General features: G+C 30.7%; 1 protein-coding gene across 1 annotated transcript in view; it reads left to right on the top strand.

Moving 5' to 3' along the window:
• LOC131840973 (uncharacterized) overlaps window positions 1-19,709 on the top strand; it is a 198,967-nt gene that overhangs the window by 56,428 nt on the left and 122,830 nt on the right. The gene's annotated exons all lie outside the window — the stretch shown is intronic.

Genomic DNA, 19,709 nt, shown 5'->3' on the forward strand with positions numbered 1-19,709 from the left:
TATTTACTAGCCAATCGCCCCGGCTTCTCCCAGGTGTACATGTATTATACATAGAAACTCTTGAATCACTCTATCTATTAAAAAAACCGCTTCAAATACTGTTGCATAGTTTTAAATATTTAAGCATACATAGAGACAGACAGCGACAGCAACTTTATTTTATACTATGTAATAATAATGATGACGATGATGATCTAAAAACAATGTGATTAGTTTTCATGATACTGTAAAATAAGCGGCTGTTGATATACCTAAAGTCGGATCGCTAGGTTGCTAAAATGGAACTTACGCCCATCTATAAGAAGCGTAGAAATCAAATGCACCAATTTAGTCAATGTAATGGTAGTCACATTTGGCCAACTTCATGAATGTAACAATATATTAGTAACGTAAATTAAAATATTATAATATTATTTATTCAAATAATCTTACATTGAAGCAGTTGTGAATAGTCATTACATTATTTGTTCAATTTACCGCTCATTCGGAAAATTGTCTCATCACAAGAAGAATGAATAAAGAACTTGGGTGTTGCTCTTTTAAAAAATTTAGTTGATACTTTATATTTTTAAATTGAAATATTTTAATTCAAACTCAAACTCAAATAGAGAAAATATTAAATATAAAACCAATTGGTTGAGTAGCTTAATAAGAAAGAATAAAACTAACCTCATGAGTGTAACTAGTGTGTGAGTGTAAACTGTATATTAGTAGGGAAATTAAAGCTCTACGTTAGCATCCAAGTGTATTCTTCAATTGATATCGTCTTATGCAACTCATAAAATTCTTTGATCCAATAAAACTATGATTTCTGCCCACTGTTCCAACTTTATTCAGTAGTGAGAGGGAGAAGCGAGTGAGAGTGAGCTTTAATACACCGAGCCAAGTTCCCTTAGCTGCGGACCAATGCGGGTAGCATTCTGTTTGAATAAATCACCTCTTACTTGGTAGCAAATTCGGATGTTATAAAAGTTGTCTCTTAAATTAACCATACTCAGTTGAGGATTTGTGTACGTAATTTTGTATTTGTTTCTTTATCTTATATCCCACTCCAAGAATCAATATATAATATATAAGAGGGTTTTTGTTTTGTACTATATGTCATATAAGGTAAACCTAAGTGGCTATATACTTATTTTGCTAGAATAGCAGGTGCAGTATTTTTTAAATCAGTCAGGTATTTTATTTTCATCAGTTATTTTAATGTTGTATTTTGTTTATCCATTATAAACAAATAAATAAGGAAACGTCTTAATATTAGTATAGATAGATAAACTAGTGACTCAATAAATGAACAATATTGTAACAAATTACATTAAGTTTTTACATCATACAATAGAGTAGAATCGGATAAAAAGCAACATCTGAACAAAATAAATAACGATTTCATAGGGACAAACAGTCTTTTAGACTTTGTTTACCTTTTATAAGATACAAGCAATATCCATCAAGAAAATAAAATAATAACAACAAAGCGGCGCACAACATGAATTTTCACAGAGGTGAACAAATAGAGCAGCCATATTTTAAATGTAAACATACAATATGTGTAATAACTGATTTAGTTTTTACCGTCTCTACTGTTCAAACAATTAAGATTTTGTAATCTATTATTTTGGTTTAATTGAATAACTAATACCTATTATCTTTCAATAAGTTCTTATTAATTACTGGCTTTTATTAATGAGATTACAATTACTAACTTGTCTTTGTCTCAAATAAGGATTTCAACGACGCATTCGTCAGTGATTAAATTAAAATAAATAACCTTTAGATTTTTTAATATACAATTTATATAAACTTAATATGTACCGTCATAATATTATGTATGACCTCTCGATATTTCAGTCGACTCATGACCAGTTTTTCTTCTCTTCGGATTCGTTCTTGACAGAATGGTCGTGGTCATTAAGTAGTGAGTGGGGTATGAGGCTGGTGTCATCCGCTGTCTCGCTATTTGTCTCTGAGTGGACCGCTGTACTGCTTTCAGTCGTTGTTAGCAGTGCCGAAATATCTAGGATCTCACAAACATTGTTATCATTATCAATATACACATTATAATGACAACATTAATGTAGATATTAATAACAACAGATAACTTGTAAAAAACAGTAAATTATCTTTAAAGCGATCTTTCGATAACTTTTTAAAAACCTACACAGAAAAAACATCATACTATCAATATATATGGAACATCCTGTCTACTTTTTCAATCTGTGTGGTGGTATCTCGTTCAGTTTACTTCACTGTGGTGCTGAGCTCCTATTTGCAATAAACACGTCCCGTGTGGTCGCACAACGGGAACAAGTTTCACAAACTTGTTTTGCACTCGGAAATGTTAAAACTGGGACTTACTCCGTAAACGACGGAATTTTCTTTAGCTCCACAGCAACTCTAAATTAAGTATTTAATCTTTTGGATGTAAGAAGTTTCAGCGAAGTTGCTCTTTGACGAAATTAATCGACCTCATTAATTTTGATTGAAACATTTGAATTGTTCAAATAAACAAGTGTAATATTAATTATTATATATAATGTAAATGATTTTAATTGTAACATTTTATAATATTTAGTAGGCACTGAGGCACCGTCTCTGTTCATGCTGTTTTGTTTATTCTTTAATATCGAAGGCATTGTCGGTTTATGCGTAATTTGCATTCGTTCTTGAGTATCTTCTCTTGAATGTATCAAATTTGCTTGAAGTATTGTTTTGCTTATATTCTTCTGAAAGGATATAAAAACATTTTATTAATGTAACGTAGGTATTTTACTTGATATTAAAAGATTTAATCTGCCAACTTACGCTGCACTTTCATCAAGACTATATGCCTCCAACAAATGTGAAGCAATGCCTGTGCATTTTATAAATTACATCATTACTCCTATCCACATATACTGCTCAATTCCACTTGTTTGTTCATTGGTATGGAAGTATGATTTATTTTATCATAAATCAAGTACTCCGTATAAGAAATATCCAATCCGCTGGGACTCCAATAAACCACTTTTTTAAATTAAATCTAACAATTAATACCTACATTTATAATGGTTAAAATATGAATCTCATTTAAGATTTTATTCAACGATCTGAATAATATTATCTGCAAATTAATGAGTTTTAGTCATTCAGAATTTCATTAAAAGCATTTCTATTAAGATGCTTGGTTTTATTATTTTGAAAAATTGTGCCAAGAATAATTGCTTAAAGTTATTTTAAATACACTGACTCATCTGAAAATAGAACCGGAAATGGTTCTGTATTCATTTGTATTAAGTTTTTGATTATATGTATTAAATTTATAGCCAAGTAGTGGCTATACCCTACTTCACATGGTGCATATGATGTATAGCATAATTATGTAAATAAAGTATATTAAGATAAAATGTCTATTATTGTGTCCAAAATCATTAAACTACATCTCAGAAAGCAATTCATGAATTAGTGACTAAGTGACAAAGAAAAAATAAGTTTGGTTTCACACACACAATTCGTTGCTTCTATTATTTAGATTTTTTTTCTTAAAGATTTTAAAATAAAAATATTAATATATTTTTATTAATATCTCACGATACCTATCTCACCTATTTTGCACAATGCTTAGCTTGAGACTAGAACTCAAGCTAAGCAGCGCTTGTGTTACATCGTACAATAAAAAACAACTTATGTCATATCAATATACTAGACAACTGATATTAATACATTTTTTATATTTAAATATATACACAATATTCATAAAAACACCAACGATCATACTCATGAGTACAAATGATTTCATTAATTTGTACCCTGCGAGGAATTGAACCCGCGACCATGGAAAGACGGTGTGCTAAATCGTTAGACTTTTGAAGCCGTCGAAATTAGATCTCTAGTTTATACATCCACTTTAATATACGCCAATAGATGAGTAAATTAGACGAAAAATAATTATTGTTATTGTTTCATAAATTAATGAAGTGTAATGAACAGTTATATTAAAATTATTTAAAACGTGATATGCAGATCGCCCCTTTGTCTAAAAATAACAAAAAATGTGCGCGCGCGACTTGAATATAAATTATTGGGCGGTCCGAGCGGCTTATTATGAAGGCAATATTGTGCTACGCCCACTGAATTCATATTTACACGTTAAATGTCAGCTCCAATAATTCTACGAGTAATTTAGTCGCACTGTAAATTACTTAACGCGTTGCTATCGCATAATTAGATCGGTTAAATACTAATTAAACCTCTTCTATTACGTGTTAGAAAATAAATCTAACATATTTGATAATAATTAGAGTATCAGATATTTTTGCTGACAATTTTTAATCATTATTTGTGTTGCCTTTATTTGTTTTGATGATGAATTTCATTACTATTTGTGAAAACTTGTCAGTAGTTCGGTTTGTTTAATAAATTGTTTCTAGAATGTTTTTGTATATATAGCCTCGTTTTCCTATAAGAAATAAATAAATAAATAAGTAATATGTAATCGAACTTACTGGGAGCTGTCTATCGTTACATGATATATTTTTTCAGTGGAATTCATAGTGGAAAATACGGTCAATGTAACTTTAAAAATAATATTAAATAATTTGTAAGTATAAAATACACGTACGATTCCAACACCATGTGGAACCACTGCTTCAATTTGTATTATGAGAAGCAAACTTGCCGCAAGTATTGGTTTTAGTAGATACTAATATTATTTACTAGTACTAATTATTATAGACAGTACAGATAACCTATATCGAGAATCATTCATAAATCAAACTTACAACTACATAAAAGTAAAGCATTGTGACACACTGTAATACTGATATCAATCGTTTATATAAGCATATACAAAATATCAAGATTCTATTATAAATCACAAAAAGTACACATGAACCTATTTGATAGAGACTGACTTGTAAATAAATAAGTCCATACACATATTGAAATAAACGAATCAATTTCTATCGCTTTGTTGATTTCACTCAAAATAAACAACAAAGGGACAAATTGGCCTACTATCCGACATAATAACTCGATTGAATTAAATGTTTTATATACTGCCCAAACAATGCCTGTCAATTATTTTATGTTTCTATTTCTGTCTCTACAAAGATAGTCAGGAAATGTATATCAGTTATTTTTTAATAACTCAATAGATTAAATCAAATTACACTAACTATCCCACATTTATGTTTTTATATACTCATTATTATATATTTCACCAGGGATAGACTTTGTAAGGAGTCGTAAAGCGTGGATACCTGAGTATCAGCTACATCAGTTGCCATGGGACTTTTTGTAAGCTGTGGTTTGATTGTAGGGAAGGTGAGAATAGACAAGTGATGTTACAGGATAAGAGACAAGCAATCTTAGTCCTTTGAAGTAGCAAATTGTGTGTGTTGTCATGATACCACATGATAACATGGTATGTGTAGTGACTAGTTGTAGACAATGGTTACCGTTTAGCATCAGGTGGGCCGTCAAATTCTTAGCCCACATATTGATGTGATTTTTTTCCAAATATTGTAATAGTATGTATGCAATGTTATTAGATGATAGTAAATTTTGTATGAAATATATATATATACAGATATATTAATTATGATCTAGTTTATATGCTACTGCCTACAATTCTTATTGAATTCTTTTAGTTAACTCAAATTGATACTCGTACTTTACCTATTAAAAATCTTCTGCATACAGATTTTCCTTAATTATGTATGGTAGACACAAATTAAATTACTCCTCAAAAACAAGGGTAAGTCTACTGGAAAAATAAGCAAACCGTATCAATCTCTCAATATAAATCGGTTGACAATAACACAATTTTGCAGAAGTGCGACACAGCCGAAAGGGTATTACCATAAGCTGGATTTCAGGCCGATATTGAAGTGCTCAAGGGATTTTTACCTTTTCGAGAAAAATTCAAGATGTTAAAATATCACTTCTTATAGTCAGATGTATTTTATATCTCGCCTACTAATATTGGGAAAGCTTGTTCATTCATGTATAAATAACTACACAAATCTGAATAATATTTGTTATACTAATTGATCTTTATTCTATAATAGAATAATACATAGGTATCCTATTTGTTATATTTTATACCTTCTTGTTTATATATCCATTTGTCTGTGCATTTGTGCTCGGTACTGTCAGAAATGTAAATGAAAAAGAATTGTCAATTACATTTCTTTTTCATTTATATTTCAAAGTATCTTCACTTTTTATTTTCATATTATTAAATATTTAATTGTATGTATCTTTATTACATATAAATAATCCAGAAACAAAAAAAAACTGTAGCTTGCGCATAGATCTGCATGTATAATACGAGAAACATGCATATCAGCGTTTATGGATCGTACATTATTCACAATAAATAAATATACTTTTCTGGAATAATAAAGTCAATTAAATTAAATTGCTCTATCGTTAGCATAGCAAGTATGTATTATGTTATTTTTCACTAACAATGTTATATGTTGTCGGATAACATGTTTTACACCGTTTCCACCCCATTGCGAGGCTCCGAGCCCGCGGCTTTCCACGTTCACATAAATATTTGATATCAAGTATGTAACCACCGTTTGCCGCACAATCCACCATTTTTAACGTTATTTTGTTGCTTTATATCCGAACTAGCGACATGCACAGGCTTTGTACGTTTGCAATAAAAATACTAATATGGTATTGTAATGTAATAAGCAAAGTAACGTAGTAAGGGGCAGTATGGAGTGACTAAGTGATTAATAACACCATGATTTTTTAATTTTAGTATTCTTGAACCAGTGCATCTATTAGTGAAAACGATTATAGCTCTATACTATACTATTAGCTCATATAAAAGTTGAATACATATAAAGATGATGCATGTAAGTTTACGTGCCTATATAATTTTGTCTTTCTTCTAAAATTAGGTATATTCCTAGTTCACATGAAATACAGTGTTTTAATCGATGGCGGTAACGTACATAGTAGGTAGCTTTCTATTGGTGTGAACCTTTTTAAAATCACTCAAGCATTAGTTATTACTTTTTGTCATTGAATTTATTGCTTGCACTATTATGAAGCACTCTATCGAACAACGTATGCGATTACGTTGGGTTGATAGGAAGAGCTGTTTTAGGATTACTATCCACCTATGCCAGTACATTATATTGATTGGAAGAGCTGTATTAGGACTAAATTCAACTTTGTTAACATTGTTTCATGTTCATTCTATTATAGCTAGTTTCAGTGTTATAAAAACTGAAGTAATTATTTTATGTAATTGTAATTATAGTACTTGACAGTAATAACTATCGCTATATACATGAACAGCTCAATAGACGATGCCTACCGCGATACCTCTTACGGATGGCCAATCCAAAGGATTCAGATGAAAATATATAAAGAGATAGGACTCACATAGGCGACATTTTACAAAAAACCACCTCGAATAAATCCGATAAGCAATATACAAATCATCTAATCTTTCTTTATTTATAATATTAGTATAGATGATTAATAATATAATATACGAATGAACAATGACGGCAATGATTGCGATAAATGTCGAAATATTAGCTGATAAGTGGTCTAATATAGGGAGGTAATGAGAGTACAATAGGTCATTATCGTCATCCCTTATACATATATATAGTTTCCTTTCTCGGCAGAGGATCCAGTGACCCTTGACCTAGTGATGAAGGGTGTCTACCCTTCTCACCCCGGTCTTTTTACTCCCACTGATTCAACTATCGTTTCTCGAAATAAATCTAATAAGACTTTTATTTATACACATAGAATGTATTTTCTAGAACGATATTTCGAAAAGTAATGTATAGTATCTTGTATTATTCTTTCAACTCTTAATCAACTGCATGCGCATTATATTTAAAAAAAAAAAAATGTTATAAATTCTCAAGTGTCTCTTTATGAAGTTTGGAATCCTAAGGATAACTTGTTTAGCCGGTATTAGCTCGGTATTTCAGTATCTCAGATTAGTACAGCGCTTTGCTTCCGAGAATCGTTGGTTTGATGCAAAAATTTCTATTCATCATTATGATCTTTATATTGATCTCTGTTGGTGATTTCATTTATACTATAAATGTTTTTAAAAAAAATATATGTAAGTGTATTTATCAGGTGTCTAATACCCATAACACAAGCTCCGCTTAGTATGAGACTAGACGGCGCTATGAATTTGTCTAAGGATATTATTATTATTTTATCTAAAAAAAGAAGACAAAATCTCCGGTAATCGCTAGTTAGTAATAAACTGGCTCAAAGACATAAAATTATTAAACGTATTAACGTAATAATGAAAAAATTTCAAATACAAGAATATATTCGATGACTCAAACTTTAAACGCGAAATTATGTAATAAATAACGTCTATTTGTACTGAACAAAACTTTTTTAAACATAGCAAAATTCTGTTTTAAGAACACCTAAATAAGATAGGAAAATTTTATCGAGAAATCACAGTAATATTCCCAAAGTATGGTTGGAGAATTATTAAGGAAATGGCGTTCAGGAATATGCCTTGCCAAGCCAGACGCTTATTCAACTCTTCATCGCAGGGGATTATGAGGCCGAATTACGGCGGAGCCTATTTACCCTCATACTGGTGGTAACTCTTAGTAATGAGAAAGCTTTTTCCCTTTTATTCCATTGGTTCCGTGTTTGTATTTGATTACGTGTTATTATCCCTTATTCTGTCAACGATGTGGTCTGGATTTATTGACATATTGTATTTATAGACTGTACAATGTATATGATATGCATTTATAAACTATTGCCTCTACTGTTTATCTTAACGTCATGGAACCTATTCTAAAATTAATAATCTAAATTCTCGACAAACAGATAGTCGACTAAAGTCTTCATATAAAATGTTTCATATTTTATTTATTGTGTTTTAATATATATTGAGCCCATGATAACCGAGCTTATTTCAATTCTATCTTCTAACTTCCTTTACCGACCTTCATGTTGTTGACTATAATAATCTAGTAATCTGTTGACCCACCGTCAACAGATTACTAGATTATTCGTAAAATTACTATTGTAATAAAATAAAAAGCTACAGAAATCCAATATTATTGTTCAAATATATTTATTACACAATTGGACAGCTTTATTAAACCGATACCAAAATGAATAATTCATAAAAACATCAATTTTCAATCATTTGGTACTACCAAACAAAATTTCTTATTCAAATGTTGGTACTCCTTTCATTATAATAAGTACACTAAATCGTTCATTCAGTTTCTTTTTATATTCATGTTGCTCTTCTTTTCTTAGTTAATTGGACTCCATTATTTACTTTCCGCTGTCTGTTTTGCGCCGTCTCTCCACTGTGAACAGGAAAATGAAAATGCTATTCAGGTTTCTTATATCATTCTTAAGCTTATTAAGTACTTCAATATGGTTCATTAGCAGATATTAGTCAAGTGCTAATTGTAACTGTTTATGTATAATAATATGCGTAATACGCAAATAAAATATAATTAGTGATACAGAGACAATATCCTCAGGAATATATTTCTTATGTAAATGTTTAACAAGATGACGGTCCACCTGATGGTATACACTAACTGTTATATATATGCTTGAACATACATGAAAACTTTATCAAGTGACATTCGTGATACTCAGACGTACTACTCAGACGTTGTCAATGCAATGGACTAAGAAAACATGCGTAATAGGCTTATAATTGTACTACTTAATCTGATCCTACAATAGAAACACTAGCTGCTTGGGGCTAAAATAAGTCAGACTAAGGTACCTACGTAGACGACTTTTAAGGTTAAATCGCTGATAATATAATATTAGTACCACCGACTATTAGAGCATTTTTGTTTATATTTAATAAATACAGAGACATGTATGCCATTTCTTCATCATGTTAACTTGTTAAAATTTAAGTACTACAATTATTTCAGAAACAAACTTGGATATTCAAATTTCTGAATTGGCATAATTTGTATTCAAAATATTCAAATATACATATAACTAACATATTTAAAATATTAACAAATAGTCACTCATAAAGAATCAAGTTCAAAATTATAGAAGTTTTAATTGAGTTAAAACGGAACAAAACTAGTTGTAAGTGGTAAAAGTTGAGAAGAGTACTTAACAGCGTACAAGTTACCGTTTCATTTAACAAAGTGATTTAATGAAATGAGCATAAAACAGAAAGCAGACGGGCTACAATTTTTATTATCCGTGAATAGAATACAAACTCAAAGAAATAAAATTTTAATCCATTTATATACATTATTATTGTTAAGACTGTTATTATCTCCAATGGTGATTAGCGCTCTCATATATTAGACCTCAAAACACTTTACAAAAGCTCCGTATAACACGATTATCTCAGACATTTTTGAGGGTGTCACTCTACCCAATGTGTGATCGTCCTACACTATGCTTGCATCTACCATTTTGCTACTCGAGATTCTTACTTTCTTGCCAGTTACTTCAGTTATATAGCATTTTATTACATTATTCTTTGTGATTTCACTTTGATCTTTCGGACTACATCTTACACTTAATTACTGCAAATGTTCTTGAATTATATATATGTACAGTTTTAGGCAATTTGTGTTAGACTTTATGTCCATTCGGAATCCAATCCAAACCTGAAATAATCCATCGAGTATAGCCATGGTACTATTTGAATGACTGATTCCTTCCAAATACGAACTAAATCCAAATTCCGATTTCCTAAACCTAGAATATCTCAAATTGGGAACATTGTTCAGGGATCGAAGCAACCACAATATTATTTGTTTGAACCTTTCCGCACCAAACCCGATCCGTCTATATTCATAGTATACAATCGACATTCAGATTCGATCTGAGTTATAGTGATCTGAATTTTCTCGGTTTTAGATCGCATATGAATCACATGCAATACATAAACGCCTAATGGCTAGCGTATACAATCACTGTCAGATTAAGGACTAATTGCATCTTGTTATGAGCTGTGAAGTGATTCAAGCTGATTGTATTTCCCGATCAATACATGTCATGGTAATTGCTTTTGCATTACTCCATTAAATTTAGTGCCATAGGTTCCAAATTACATATTAACTATAATATATTAATACTATTATGAATATCTTATAATATGTGTAATATAATATAAGTAATAAATAATAATTACAGCAGTTACTTCGTTATGGAACGTTAACAACTAACTACTTGGACTCCCTATGATAGATTTTTTAGAAACTCATCTAAGGATAATTCAGACATTTAGTGACAAAACCACTCTGTCCTTTTTATTTCGGGAACCGTCTATAAGTAATTTTTATAGACAATGATCTTCTATAGGAGTTATTAGTAAGAACCATGAAATAGAGTTATTTTTCTTTTGTTACATTGCAAATAAAATACTATCTCGAAATACAGAATACAATAAGCCGTTTATAGCGACACTAAGTAAAAATATATCTAAAAGGGAAAACGTTTAATATTCTACAACTGCAGTCTTAAACGTCATTGTACAGCAATTGTCGTAACAGCTTTGTATCTTTGCAGATACGTCTTATTGCGTTTGAAAGTGTGTCTTATAGAAACAACGCTTTAACATTTTTATTTATTCAGTTGTATTATGTAGACAAAGTCTATTAAATATTATTACAAGTCTATTTAATAATGTCAATATAATGTGTTATTGCTTTTAAAATATCAACAACAAGATTGGAACTATCACTGTTATTAATGTTCTTTTCAACTTGTTTGTGTTTTTATAATATACTTCAAGTATATATGTTTACAGCAAAGTGTAACAGTATGTTTGCAAATAAAATAAGAAGTTATTTCCATCTGGAAGTGATTCATATCTACCAGTATCTAGTCTTTTACTTCTACAAAAGATTATTAGGCTTTGTTATATTTTATTATATACGTAAAAATAACAATCTATAGAAATAGGGAAGTTTATAAGAAAACACATATACTTTTGATATTATTCAACAGAGCATGATCAAATCAATCTATCAAATTACACATATAATCAAATATAACGCAATACTTTGTATTTTAAGTAATTGTGTTTGAAATAGAAAAGTTTGCGTTGAGGTCGTTAGTAAACAAACCTCTATGCTGTATTGAATATTTGTCAGAATTTCTCAAAAGTACCTTTTAACATTTTGTATTTTGTTTATAAAAAATAAATGAAACAAGAAATAAATTAATGAAATAAATAGTCACGTCAACTGTTAATATTTTGATGACAAAATTTTGGCGAATGGCTTACATTTTAGTAGTTCGATGATCCATTGAATTTATCAACTGCGGGAATACACGACCAATTTGCTGTTATGAATAAATCTCGATCCATTGGTGCAAACCGGCAATTTGCCTCACCGAGCATCCCGGCTTTATTATTTCACCACTTCATATTTTCAGCTGTTTATTAATGATTTTATAATTGACGGCTGTCGGTTGCATATATACATATATGTGCAGCATGTGAAATATTACACATTTTGTGTTGTATTTATATACGTGTTTGATAATCACAATTCGGTCATAATTATAGTCCGGACGTTCGCAGTTACAATTGCTCACAAACAAAATATTGTTTTATTTACGTTTCAAACAGTCCACCAATCCGTTGTAGCACAGATAATATAATGTTGTAGTATCTAAAGATTTACGGTTGTCTAGTTTATTTTATAGATAGAATATATATATTCACAAATAGCGCAGATTGGCGCTGTCTGTTATATATTTAAAAAAAATTATTAGTCAAATCTCAGTAATCGAATAAATTTAAATATGACTAAGTAATTATCCCATTTAAGTAATTTTTAATGATTGTAAATATGAAAATTTGTGAAATCTCCAGGTGTAAAATATTTAGAACCTATATAGTTCCATTTTTGGCAAAAGCCTCCCCATCCCTATATGTGGTCGGTAACAATTCCTAAGTTACCTAAACCTAAGTTGTTAATCTGCATGAATAAATTGAAACCAATTTATGTTTCACAACGCTCTACGATACTGTCACATCCTAAATAATGATTTAAGTTTACGAGGGACCTTCCTAAACAAACATCATCGATATTGGGGCATACTTTCTGCTTTATAGACTTAAGAACCATCCAACCCTCTGACCTACAAATGTCTACATATATAGAAATAATGTTTAGAAATGAAAGATGTTATTCCGCTCCACCTACTTACATTGTAATGCTTTTTCTTTGTTATTCAGCATAGCATAGCTAGAAATGTCTATATGCTTACAATCTAACTTTAATATTAGGCTTATTAGATGCATACAGTCGTGGTCTAGTAGTTTACTCCATGACTTTCCATGCCTATAGTTCAAATCTGGGTCACATCTAAAAAGCAGTATTTTATATGTATGACTGACTCTTCAGTAAAGGAAAACCAATATCAATCCAAAAAATAATCTGAGATACGATAATACATTCGTGTCCTGACACATAGGATTCAAAGCAATTGGTATTTACTTGTTGACCTTATCGCAAAAATACAGACAGACGCTACAGAACAGAGAACTTAGTTTTATAATATACACATACGTATATTACTATATTCCATCTAGCTTAAATTTCTAGTCCGCAAAAATAAAAAAATAACATATGATAGTGGCCACTCCCTCTTGGTTTTTAAAGATTGGCTCATAAATAGCAATTATGGTCATTTGTTTTCTTATTAGTCGCTGCAGACCCACGTTTAGACGTTGCCAAAGAGCTTACGTGTACTTAAGCTAAGTAAATCGTAGTAATTATGAGTTAGAAGCAAGTAGACATTACAAAATAAAGAACCAGCGTTTTTATTTTACAGGTTTTCGACTTTTACTGCCACCATATTTACTTTGTTTATATTTACATTATTACATCGTGTATACATTACAACGTCCTTTAAATGTCCTACTTTAAACGGTACTGCAATTGTATTTATTTAGATTAAACATTGTGTCTTGTATTTGTTTTCTAATACATAATATATTTCGACATAACCACATATTCAAAATAGCTAAATATCGTACTTACCGTAACATTATTCAAATTGCATTTTTTTCTTAGCAAGCCAAGTAAACAATTTGCGCTGGCGCACTTTTACTATTATATCAATAATTTATACTCTGTACTTACATTGTGTTATTATCTTATCTATGGGCGCTACGCTACCTGAATCAACCATTAAAAGACCGTCCGTGCTAAGAATTGCAACGTCACGTTTTCTTTAGAAAACCAGTTTATTTTTATTGTATTTGCCGGTTTTTGTGTCAATAAAACCAGGAATTTAAATAGATGCACGAAAACCAGTAATAAAATGTATATGCACAGGCACGGATTATTAGTATATGCAAAACTTGATGGAATTACAAGTAATTTCAGATACCTAATAAATATACTAAAAAATATATTTATTAACATGGTGCAGATAATATGAAAAACCGTAAACCGTAAGTAATTTAAAACATTCATTCATTGTTATTGTTTTGTTCATTGAAGGAGGAGAAGATGGCTAAGGAGAACACGGAATGATTGAATTTTATTATCTATGTCGTTATTGATTGTTATTCTGTATTAAATAATATACCATTTCACTACATACTATAAATTCTACAAACTCTGAAACAAACAATCACACTCATGAATATAAGTGTTTGTGCCGTGCGAGGAATCAAACCCGCGACCATCAGAATTAAGTTAGGGTACTTTAATCGCTAGACAATAAAAACGTAAAAAAATAGATTCAGAAGTGAAATGTTAACAAATAAATCCATAATGAAATACAACAGTTTACCGCATTTATATTGCCTTAGATTCGTATTCAAACGTTTATATTACGTATGCAAATATTTGATCCCACACTGAACGCTGAGATTCTAAACCGATGTCAGTCTGCGATCTATCAATTTACCCACGAATTATGCAGGACTTGGTTAAATGAAACACGCAACAGAGCTGTACACTGTAACTATCAATATTTTAATCATCATCTGCTTCTTCCTTATTCCATTTATTTGGGGTCGACGAAATATGTTTTCTCCTCCATTCATTCCTGTTCGCAGTCATCTTGTTGTATACTCATCTTTCACACAATCTATCAATTTTTCGGCTTTTTATCTGATTTTAGTAGGAATCTTTTAATATGAATAAAAATACCCATTGTCTTTCTAAGGCCACTATGTCTATTTCATTTACTAGATCAATATCTAGTAAATGAAATAGACATCGTGGCCAACTGAGAACTAGAAAGGTTCGTCCCATGCAATCATGGGACGAACCTTTCTAGTTCTCAGTTCAGTTTCTCAGTTTTCTTTGACAAATATGTGTATATATCATTGTTTGTATTTCCACAGCTAGTTTTCTATGTAAAAATTCAATTCTATATATAATAATAATAATAATAATAATAATATACATATTAATTTCTTCCGTCATGCAGGTTGCTCTACAAGATGCGTTTATTTCATTTTATTTCGGTTGAATAGCGGGATATAAAGCTGTGAAATTAAAAAATAGGGAGTTGTGACATCCTACTTCTCCGTAATGCAATGCATTGGCGGTATCATGGGCGTCACAGGTTAACGTGATGTCCGTAGTTCATGCTGTTCGTATATGCAGGCAACGGTTGTCACTTACTATTAGATGGATCGAGATCGATTAGCTTGTTTACCACCATTCCAGTTATATAAAAATATCCTGACTTTATGTATGATTTGAATGAACTGAATCAGATATGAACTTAATTTTGTAATTCCAATAGCATTGTTTTATTACATAGGCTTTTTAATTCGGTAGACTTTGTACGTAGTGTGATTGTGTTTAAACTACGCCTATTTTCATGAATCGGCATAGCATTTTTATACTTGGTGATATCAGCCTATTTACACTTCAGTTATTACAACATATACACAGTTGCTCTTTTCTATCAGATCGAGTGTCAGCTTATAACTTTTCTTTTAATTAAATTTTATATTTTCATTAACTGCACTAGTTTTTCATAAACTTGTAAAATTAACAACAGTATTTTGTTTCTTGCTCTTATCTACTAATGTAATTATGCGGTGTGGAAACACTTAGTAAATTAAGTTACAATGTAATATTTCTACTAAATTACGATAACAATAATTATAAATTAGCGAGGTCCTGACCAATTTTTGGAAGCTGTTTGGCAGAAATAAAGCGTACAATCTTTATTATTACGAGCTCCGTCATAAAACAGCGGTTTATTTGCTACAAAATAACAAAGCTATTTTCCGCTTCTTACTTATAAAAATCGATTTCATTCTTTGAAATTGCTAAAGAACAGATGATAAATTCTATGTATAAATAATAATATTTCCTTTTCATTTTCAGGTAAACCAATTGTTTTTACGGAACTGCAATATGCAATAACAGTAAGTGTATCGCATATTTTATCTACTATTCCAATATAAAATATGAATAAAATCTCTAAAGGAAATTTATGTGCTAGTTAGTATTCTAGTTGGAAATGCTACAGTTTCTAGTGCTATATTTCAAGTAATCTTTATACGACCAGAAAGAGTCAATTGTAACAATTACATTGCAATGTTTTGATGAATTGATTGCATGCATTTATCGGTTGTATTACATCCGACAACCGTATTGTTTTTAACTGTTAATACAAATTCTCTCTAAATAAAACGTAGCAGAAACATTCGATAAAAATCGTTTTATTGAATCAACAATGTCCAGCGCTGAGGTTTTACAAGCCTAGCGCTCAACTACACTATTAGTTTTATAAAACCGCTCAGATTGAAATACAAATAGTTGGTTTAACAATGTGAACGTTGTTATTCTATATTTTAGTATTAAAAAGCATTCTTGTAAGTCGAATAATATGACTATAGTGTGTTTCTTTTGTTTTAATATTTATTGGAGTAATTGCCAATAAAGTCATGGTGATTGATGTTTAATTTTTAAATTAATTACCTCCTGCAGCAATACAAAAGTTACTCTTTAATGTTTTAAAGTTTATTTCCAAATATATTTTTTGAGTTAATACAGTACTGTGTTAAACGTGCGATGTCGTTTCTACTATAAAATACAAGTTATAAATAAATTATTTAATCATTTGTATGTATTAAAATATTAACGAAATGAAAACCCTATTATATGCAGATATACTCATAACCATGCCGCCTAATCACCACTTAAAACATCGCTTAAGCAGCACAATAGGACAAAACGACCGTAGTGAGCCTTTAAATAAGGACCTAGCGATTTTATCACACGTCAAGGCAAATTATCTTTGGAGACGTATCGTTGAGTGCCTCGTAAAAGACCCACTACACTTATATTAGGGTAATATCAGTGATCTCGGTCATGCAAAACGACCTTCCACATTCAAGACATCTTAAGGGGATTGTGGAAAAACAGCCTCAGTTCATCTTCTTAATATAGATGCTATCTATGAAATTACATCCGCTTATAGGCGTCGTATATCGATAATTCAGATGTAACATTACCAAATGGGGTTGATATCATATTAATTATAATTGAGCGATATAATTTGATTGAATTTAATCAAGATGCTACATTATAATACTATAGATATATATGCAATACGCAAATATTCAGTTCACAACTAAATAATAGGTTTACATTCATACATTTTTAACTTGGTAATAGCTTAATGATTTTTATTTCTGAAATCATGGATTACAGTACAAAATGAAGTGACTAAGTCTTACGCTATCCAGTCCCACTACATCAGAGGTGAAATTTCCTTCAAAAATTTTAAAAATTTAGATCTATATTACTATGTATAGAGTTAAATTTCTATATTTTCTTACAGTTAACAATCCTATTCTAATCTCCATAAGAAAAAATAATAGGGTAAATGTGACGGCTTCTATTGTTGTTATATATATTTAAAAGTTCCATAAATAAATATAAAAACCCATTGCAGCGCTACTACAAAATATTAATACCATCCATTTCGATTCTTTCTATGTATAAGAATAGTTTAAATCAACTGTGACCGTTGAATTTACTACCGAACTCTAAATGTCATATACCGCACTTACATTGACGTTAAACACGAACTGCCGCACAAAATTAAAGTTTCTTACTTAATCACGTAAATTAACGTCTAATTAAAACACAGTTCACCACTAAAAGACTATTAACAACTCACTAAAAATATAATATAATGGGAATTGCAAACAAGCTGACGACCCACTTAATGGTAACTGTGTCCTGTTTATATAGACCTGGAATCTAACTACTTTCGCTGGTGAGACACCAGTGGAAGGTGATAAGATGTCCATGAGAGGTCGGGTCAGTTTCTAGTGGAGGTCAACGATGATGATTCTAGTCTCTAGTTTACATTACTAACAATCCCCTTTCCCCCTAAGAGCTAGTAGTTAGTAATTATTGTTAATGCACATGAACAACACGATAGATATCACGTTATCATGTGACCACTCATGCGTTACAAATCCATAGGCCTAAGATATTATGCCAATAATCCTATAATTTCGCAATACATACGGAAACTCTTAGCTTGTTTGTCCCACTCATATTGCATAGTTTTATTATCATGTCGGAGTGTGACATATCGTTTAGTTATAATATGGATTGTTAAAAATCCCGAACAACTCGCTTTATTAGATGGTTACATTCAGTTCTGCAGATCTATTGTTGAATATAATCTCAATATCAATTGCAATTCAATTCAGCTTTGTACTGCGTTCTTGAAACTCAATCAAGTTTAATCATAATAATCCAGCTACAATGGCATTGAATTTAATCCGTGACCAAGCAATATAGATGCTATGATGCTACTCTAGAATTTTAATCTACGAAAAGATGCGAAAATTCACATTTAATACAGACATTGCACTGTAATTAACTAAAGATTAAGAGTGGCGCTAATAAACTAATTATGTTACAGAATATAGTTACTACTTCTTATATATCATCGGTAATGGTTTAGTTTCCAACCTTCTAAATCCCAAATGTTATGTAAGGACTTTAAAAAAATTGTGACAGACTACTATTAGCTATTGCAGTGTCAAATTTGGAGGCAAAGTGTAGTAGTAGTTAGAGCAGCATGCAGTTCAAAGTGTATTTATATTCATATCTGTGGCTTAAGACAAGACCGGCTGAAGTCGCAAACTCGCAACATGCTTCCTAAGTACTAATTCATGCTAGCATGCCTTTGGACAGCTATTCATCTAAGCTTGTGATAATATTCCTTTACATAACTACAGATTCATAAAGTTTCAGTTCATATTCTGTGTCGTAACTTTGAAATACTAGTAAATATTGATTTCAAATATGAAAAGTAAGTTTTATGTTGCAAAACTTACATTAGATTGTATATATAATGTAACTTAGAATAGAGTACACGTAAGGTTTAAAATGAAGAAGAATATATACATTACATAGCGGATTACCAACGGATTACGTTGGTCTTTTTACCACTGCGGCCAATATGTACATATTTATGACAATATCAGTTGCAGACTTTGCAACTTAGATTAGAACTGCAACTGTCATATGAATAATCACAATACTTGCCTTAAACCTATATAAAATAAGAATAGAACTACCTTATATAAGCAAGTCGATATACACGATAGTCATATATACGAATAAAGTTGCAGGCAGTGCTAGTGGCATACAAAAATAGAAATCACAAAAACAATCAAAGCATCTAATATACATACTGCGTCCCTATATAGGTACTACCCTCCACGCTCACATCTC

The sequence above is a fragment of the Achroia grisella genome, unplaced genomic scaffold, assembly GCF_030625045.1.
Source record: "Achroia grisella isolate CSIRO2021 unplaced genomic scaffold, CSIRO_AGI_Agris_v1 utg152, whole genome shotgun sequence".
Classification (NCBI taxonomy): domain Eukaryota; kingdom Metazoa; phylum Arthropoda; class Insecta; order Lepidoptera; family Pyralidae; genus Achroia; species Achroia grisella.